Genomic DNA, 8,613 nt, shown 5'->3' with positions numbered 1-8,613 from the left:
TATATATGATATATATATTGTTTGGATTCCAAGAATAAAATGTATCTTTTCTAGCCAAATTCTAACTTGGTTTTGGAAAGTTATTTTATTATTTTTAGTATATCCAACTATGGTGGGGGCCAAAGACCTTGTGGTCAAGCGGCATAGCTGTGGCTCTCCCAAGTGAGAGGCCACATGTTTGAGAAAATATGTATAAATAGATACGATACTACATTGTAACAGAGTCAATAGTATTATAAAAAAACTATAATATTGATTATTTAGTATGCTCAACTAATGGTGGAGAGTTACATCTTCATTATTTAGTTGGTCAAATCAACAAAATATTGATTATTTAGTATGCTCAACTAATGGTGGAGAGCTACATCTTCATTATTTAGTTGGTCAAATCAATTGTGAATACGTATATCATTAATTCTGCTGAAGAATATCTTAATCAGTGGGAGTGATCATTTAGAAAAAAGGGCATTAAGATGCTCCACTAAAGATTCCACAAGTATTAATCTTGTATTTGTTCATATATAAAGTCATAAGTTCAAATTATTGAACATTTGGTTGTGCAACATATTTATGAAAATGTTATAACAATATTAAGGAGTTTATTAAAACATTTAGCATTTAATAGAGTCTTTAGTTTCTTCAAAATTGATCCAGAGCCATTTAGTTTGTAAGGCTCAAGACAATTTTGCAAGACATAAAAGTAAGACTCATAATGTTTAGTTCATTTTGAGGTGGACCTTGCGATTATTTGGAAAGTTATGGTGTATATTTAAAATTCTAAATATGGACTTAGAGTTTTAGTTTATATTGTCTAAGTTGTTGGAATGCTTCTATGACTAAACTATCCAAGCCCGGCCCTGGGCAAGGGCGAGATGGGCCCTCGCCCAGGGCCCACACTTGAAAGGGGTCCACCACCCTAGTCTACCACCTTTTATATATATACTGTAGATTTTAGGTATAAGTATTTAAGGTACATTCAAATCAAACAAATTTGATTTAGCTTAGTTGGTTGGACTTATAGTTCTAAATATAGAAGTTAAGGGGTTAAACTCCCATGGTAGCATATATTTCAATTTTTATACTTTAAAATTTCCGAACGCCCATGGCTGCATATATGTTTATTTGGGTAATTCTATTTGTACCACCCAAAATTCTATAGGTGGTGTAAATAAAATTTGCTATTTGCACCACCTTCATTAAAGTTGGTCAAACATTATGTTTTCTATTTAAAATATTTAATATTTATTATTTATTTATATTTCTAATTGTGATAGTATAATAATTTTGCCTTTAATATTTTGTAATTAAATATTTAAAATATTTATTTTTATTATTATTTCAAATTGTGATAGTATAATAATCATAAGAGTTAATACCCAAATGGTCCTCTGACTTATGTAGAAGCCTTCGCATCATCTCACGTTTGTAGAAGCTTTGGGCAGTTTATTAAATAATGTCTCAACATTGTTTTGCTTTAATTTAGCGACAAGAAATCTTAGTGCTCTGGTAGTTTAAGTTGTGTTTTTCAGTGCTATTTATTGTCTCCGGCAAGTTTCCCTCCCCCGGTGGACATGGGTTTGCTTGGTGAGACACTTTGTGACCGTGTGTGGTCCTTATTATTATTATTTTTTTGAATACTACTAACTCTATTAGAATGCAGTATCTATTCATAACTACTTTCTCAACTTATTGAAGCACAAGAGTCAGTATTGACTACACTGAGGCTCGAACCCACCACCTCCCATATAAAGGGAAGGGTTTGATGCCACTGGACCACAAGGTCCTTGGCAACAGTCCTGGTTTCATATGCTTTAATTTGACGATAATACCCTTAAATTTAACATCCATTTAACAGAAATCTTAACGGAGGACTGTTTATGGTCAAAAATGAAAGTTAAGGTATGTGTTTTGGTCGATTTTAAAGTCGAGGACTAAAAGGAGTACTACCCCAATAGTCAGAGAACTATTTGGAGTATTAATTCTAATCACAAATAACAATGTTGACTAAGAAATTTAATTACACAAAAAAGTAGGTATTGAAATTAGAATTTTTTTTTTTAAAAAAGGTATTAAAATTCGAAATAATATTTTAATTTAATTAAATTAAATATAGTAACTATTTAAAAATTGAAAAAAAAAATTTAAAAAAAAAAACAAAAAACAAAAACAGAGCAACCCCTCCGGCGAGGGTTGCTCTGTTTTGTTTTGTTTTGTTATATATATATATATATTTTGTTTTTAAAATTTTAAATTGTTTATCAATTAATTTAGTTAAAATAATATTCATTCCATTTCAATACAATTTTTTTTTAAAAAAACTCTAATTCCAACACCTTTTTTTTTTTTTTTGTGTGTAATTAATACAGTTGATCATGGTGGTGTAAATAGCCATATCTATACCCTTATTGCTATTTATACCACCTATAAAGTTATTGAAATTTGTAATCTTTTGTGAATCTCAATGTTATTTGCAACATAGGTGGTAAAAATAGTAACACCCTTATTTTTATACTTTAAATTTTCCAAACTCCCATGGCTGCATATATGTTTATTTTTATACTTTAAAATTTTCAAACTTCCATGGCTGCATATATATTTATTTTTATACTTTAATTTAGATTACTTTATATTTTTCCTACCAAGACGAATTTAGGGATATTAGTATTAAAATTATAACTTATGAAATTTAATTTTTCCTACGTACTCTTTAGAAGATGAATTTAGAAATATTATATAGTATTCAAATTATAATGTATGAAATTTATTTCTATTCCTAATTGTATTTTTTGAGTTTTAACTATGTGATTCTTTTACATTTCTATAATTATAGTGAGATTTATAGTATAGATTGATTTGTGATTCATATCAAATTTTGAATCTACTATTCCTATTTGAGAAATTTACTAATATTTAGAACATGTGTTATTTTGTAAACTTTATAATGATTTACGTATATGTAATATATTTTGTGATTTAGTTATGAAATAATTTTAAAAGATAATTTTTTTTAATATGAATTATCTAGTCAATGTAGTTTAGAATTTATATTATGCGTCATTGTATTCATATTAATCTAAAAAAAAAACTTGAAATTGATCTAACTAAAAGATAAAGTATCTATAAATATGATATCAATAGAGAATATGCGCGATTTATGATGTGTTTTCTATTTGAACTATTTTGGCTATTTTTTGCAAACCTTGCTGAAAAGGTAGCTGAAAGCTGAAAAGTAGCTGAAAACTGAAAAGCTATAAGCTCGAAGCTGAAATCTGAAGAGTTGTTATGCTTAAAAGTGTTTGGTAAAATTAGCTTTTTGATAAGCTGATAAATGTAAAAAAACTAAAAAGGACATCTTCATATAATTTAAATAGTTTTAAATTTAAATAGGTTTGTTTATATATTAAAATATAAAATAGTGAAATCAATATATTTTAATAAAATATAAAGTAAGAACATATATTTGAAAACATATAAAGTAAAACAAAATGTTTATAATTCATAAGATTAGTTCATACAAAAATCAATGTTAAAACACAAATGTCAAATTGAAATTACAACCAAACATATTAAAGAGAAAAAGTCAAAAAGGTTTTAATTGTGAACGGGTAAATGATGTCATTTCTTTAAAATAATAAGGTTAAAGATGAAAAAAAGGTTAGGAAGCTACTAGCTTATTTTGAAACGCTACCTTAGGTAGCGTTCAAAAATAAACTCTTATTTTAAGCTACTAGCTTATTTTAAGAACATTACCAAATAGAGCTTATAACTTATTAGTAGCTTAAAATAAGTTATAAGCTCTGCCAAACAGAGCCTTTATCCTATTAATAATCATGTTTCATATTTTGTTATGATATCATTTATCACGTTTTAAAATATTTTAATTTATTGCTCCCGGTAATTAAGATTTCATGCTCGATCTACTCGTATTTGTAAGTTGTGTATTTTATTTTTTATTAATAAATACTTTATTATTTATTATAATAACGTTTATAAGCTTATTTCGTTTTAAATTGTCTATTCGTTTTTATAAACTATAGTTCTTTATTTATGAAGACACATATATATGCAATTATTGAATATTTTGTATTTTTTAAGCCAACAAAGAAAAATTCATTCGTAACTAATGAAAGCATCTAGAGTTGTTTTCATTATTATTATTATGTATGCAAAATAGTTACACACACACACACACACACACACATATATATTGGTTTTGGATCCAATGAGACCACCCTAATTAGATGAGATCATGAGATCACATCCTAACCATTTAATATTTTAATTCAATGGTCTAGATTTCTTTTATATCTTTTTAGTCCAAAAGCATAGATTTTAATCAAGGGGATATTTTTGTAAATAAATTAATTTGTGCATCTTTATTTATTTGGCTTAAGCGTGATTTTCTCACTGTAGATTTCTTTAACCATTTGTATGTTCCCGTTTCCAAACTCACGGTCTAATTTCTCTATTCAAAATCCAAAGAGACCATGGATGTTTCTGCCGTTTGACGATCCAAACGACGGAAGAATGCAGCCGCCGGTGGTGTACAAGGTATGCTGCGTCTTCGTTTTTTACTTTCCCATTATTGTTTTTGTTTTTTCGTTATTATTATTATTATTATTATTATTATTATTATTATTATTTTTTTTTGTGTTTTTGGGGTTTTGGGGTTTTTTGGGTTATTTTTCCCCCTTTTTTTGGGGTTATGGTTGGCGGCGGGGGTGGGTTTTCTGGTTCGGGGTTCCGGCCGAGGGAGGGGGTGTGATTCGTAGGTTTGTTAGTTAGGGTTTAGTTAGGGAGGGTGATGAGTTGTATTTTTAGCGGGAGGTGGAAAGAGTGTAGGTGAATAAAACGGGAAGAAGTTCCCGAGTATCGTCTCAAGGAATGGTAGAAAAGGATTTGGTAGACAAGGAATTAGACACAAGAGTTACTAGGTTTCAAAAGCTAGTCCTATCGAAAGGTTTGTGTAGGTCATTCTAAGAATATCTCAAACACTAAAACAAAAGGTGTTGTAAACAAGTATTGGAAGGGAGGATTCGGACTAGTCTAGCATACATGCAACTCTTGATTTGCTAAGGTACTAGGGGTTTGAAAACGCTCAAGGGACTAACATGAGACAAGGTCACTAACACCACCGCCACTCTCGTGGTCAATGGACTCACTTCTTAGACCATAAAGTCATACTTGTGAACCTTAGGCTAGAAGAGGCATTATGACAAACACGTTATGTGCCTCTTGCCTTCCTACTCCCTTTTCTCAAAGGTGAGAAGGAAAAGAGGTTGGTGAGGTCTCAAGCATTCCCTATTCTCATAGGTGAAAGCAAGCTACACTAACTCTCAAGTCCGATTGGCCTAATCGGAGTAGAGATCATACAAACACCCCAACCGCTATCAAGATATCCAAAAAGCATCATTCTACCCTAGATTTAAGACATAAGAGCTCAAGAACAACATTCATGTTCAACTAGTCCTAATCCACTAGGTAACTAGCCACACATCTCTAAACTAAGCATCATCAAAGCAATTAAACAAATCTAAGCTATAAGGATTGAAATCTAAACACAAATCAAAGCACAATTCAAATCAACAAAGCAAATCACAGCTCAATTCACAAACTAAAAATTGAAGAACAAGAGAGGAAATTGAAAGATTACTTGATTGTAAATGAAATTCTTCTACAAATCTTGATCAATTGCAAGTTGATGTCCACAATCTTCTCCAAATCTAGCTACTAGGAATGAAATGTGAATGGAATTGAAGTGGAATTGGGAGAGAATTTCAACCTAATTCTAGAGAGAGAAATTTTAGACTAGACTAATCTGAAAAAATAAATGGGATCCCCCTGGAAAATGCCCCAATTCCGCCAACCGCCAAAATAAGACGTAGTGGACGCCCGACTGGACGCGCGTCCGTTGCGCGTCCAGCGGGATTCTGTGCGCGGTTTCGAAACTTCGGAGAGATCTCAGAATCGGACGCGGGCGTCCGGCCCGCGTCCGCTGTGCGTCCTAAGCAGACATTGCAACTTCAGAGAGGTGATTTTCGGACGTGGGGCGTCTGGTCCGCGTCCAAAGCAGACATCTCAAACTTCTGCAAGCCAATTTTCGGACGCGGGCGTCCGGGTTGCGTCCACCAGGCGTCCGCAAGGGGCTACTTCGAACCTTGATGATCTAGGACGTGGACGCCTGGATGGACGCGCGTCCAAGGCGCGTCCGAGCCTGTCCTTCGCTTCCAACTTTGGCTCGTAAATAATTCTCTGAAATCCATGCCTTTTTCACCTCTTTGCACAACGTTTTACCTACAAAATGATCAAACACGTGTGGACTAGGGCCCAATGGCACTAACAAGCATTTTAACGCAATTCATGCTCAAATCAATCACAAAAGCTAGCAAGTACGTGCAATGTGACCCGAGAACGACCCTATAAATGTAGCATCTTTTGCACTTATCAGAGGGGGTTTTGTTTGTAGGGTTGTTAGTTAATTAGGCTGTGGTTCGGGTTTCTTGAGGATACAAGAATGATTTACGTTTTGTCTTTAATATGGGTGTATGTTGGTGCACAATGGTTGATGCAACTTGCCAATACAGTTTGTGCGTCGCGTTTGTTTAGTTTTAAAATGTGAGATGGTCTGTGCGTTTGTGATCTGTCGTTTGTGTTTGGTGTTTTTTTTTTTGTTTTTGTTTTTTTTTTTTTGCATATTTAGGTGTGTGAGTGTGAGGTATGAAGTCTCATTGTGAGGTATATTGCCTGAATTTTTACGACAGGAAGATTTAATACCTATTTGCCTATTTTAGTCATATCATATATTTTCAAACAATAAGACTTCATTGCCTGCAGATATTAAGTTACATTCAAAGTGGTTCACTGTAAAGCATCACCTCGAGGTGCATGTGCGCATGTGAGGCATAGCGTCGGTGCAAGTAGAAATTCTGAATAGTATGTTCATTGTGTTTGATTGATTTTAAAGTAACGTCTTATTTGTGCGTTTGAGATGCTTTGTATGTGTATGCAGGTAACAGTGTTGGGGATTGTCAAATCATAGTTCAAGATAGTTCGTATTCTGAAGACTTTGTCTCTCCTATTATAACATTACTAGGTCGTTTCCAATAGTGTATCAAGTCCCTGATCATGATCTGATTGAGGAGGATGCAAGGGGATATATTTTACACATATATTTTAGATATTAGAATACGGTCGTATGATCTTTGTTCAATATTTTGCGAAATTATGTATTAATTATTAACTTTTATGCAATGTTTTTTTTTTAATTTAGTCTTAATAAAGATGTTTCTATGCATTAAACTGACTCGTATATTGTTTAACTTTTTTTTTTGTGTTAATTATATTTTGTGTTGCTTTAATGAAGTTGTTGGTGTGCATTTTTTTTTTTTTAGTTTTATAGTTCATGTTTATCCTGGTTCATGTTTCGTCCTGCATTTCGGGCAAAAAAAAATTAAACTCAGCAACATCTGCCATATAGATTTGTTTATGTTAAGTTTATCTTGTATTTCAATTACTAACTATCACACAGTTTTCTGCATTGCAGCACGCACCTATTATTTAGTACAATGTGAACCGCTAATTAGCAAAATGCACACACATGTTTGTGAATTTGCACACACTAATGGTAGATGATATGCATACTAAAAAACGTATATAATTAGGAAGGTTTTAGTCGTTTTACTATGTAAAAATAAAACATTGCACTGTTATGCCAAAATGCATGATAGTAAGTACATATTATTATAATTAGGGTCGTATGGCTAACTTCATAGCCTTTGGCCACATTATTACACACTACTATTATTTTTTTTGCACACACTCATGGACGTATATGCACAATGCTTACGTGTTTGCATACATATAGGGTATGTCGTATGCATACTAAAAAACGTACAACATGATTCATGCATTTAATAATTTTTTATGTCATACTCACAATTAGCTGGGCGTTGACGCACTAGAGACGACAGCCCACTTCAGTATTGTGGACATATGTTCAGTATAATGCACACATAATTTCAGCTAGAGCACACAATCATCACATTCTTGCACAGTGAAATGCACACTCCAGAAACAAGAATGCACACACGCCAGTAATATGCAAGCACCTGTTCCGATAAGCGTACACATGGTTTTGCACACGCCTAATTGATCAAATGCTCACACCGTCTTAAAGAAACGCACATTACTACAATGTCAAAAATGGAATTTTACCACCCGCTAAACCCATTAATGCTTACACCTACAAACCAAACCTTGAAATCACCCATGCTTAACTCAATGGACACACAAAAAATTGCATTCTGTATTATGCATATTTATAACAACTCCCAATCACATATTACCCAGAGGTTTGCACACGCTAGCAATCACGGACGCACACACCGTCAAATCCCCTAACCATTTTGCATAACCGCCCTATGCACATTGTGCCAACCTTTCTTTTGCCCACACTAACAAATACCTATCAGAATGTACAACAACACACGCCCCATGCAAAACCCTATTTTTAGCATTCATAGTAATTTGCACGCACAAAACAACTACAATGCACACTGCTTCTACAAATCATACGTCAGAAAATGCACCCACCGTTCTCAATAAACGCACACA

Source organism: Ipomoea triloba, chromosome 8, assembly GCF_003576645.1.
Source record: "Ipomoea triloba cultivar NCNSP0323 chromosome 8, ASM357664v1".
Classification (NCBI taxonomy): domain Eukaryota; kingdom Viridiplantae; phylum Streptophyta; class Magnoliopsida; order Solanales; family Convolvulaceae; genus Ipomoea; species Ipomoea triloba.
The sequence above is the reverse complement of the archived record's forward strand: the minus strand, read 5'-3'. Positions refer to the sequence as shown.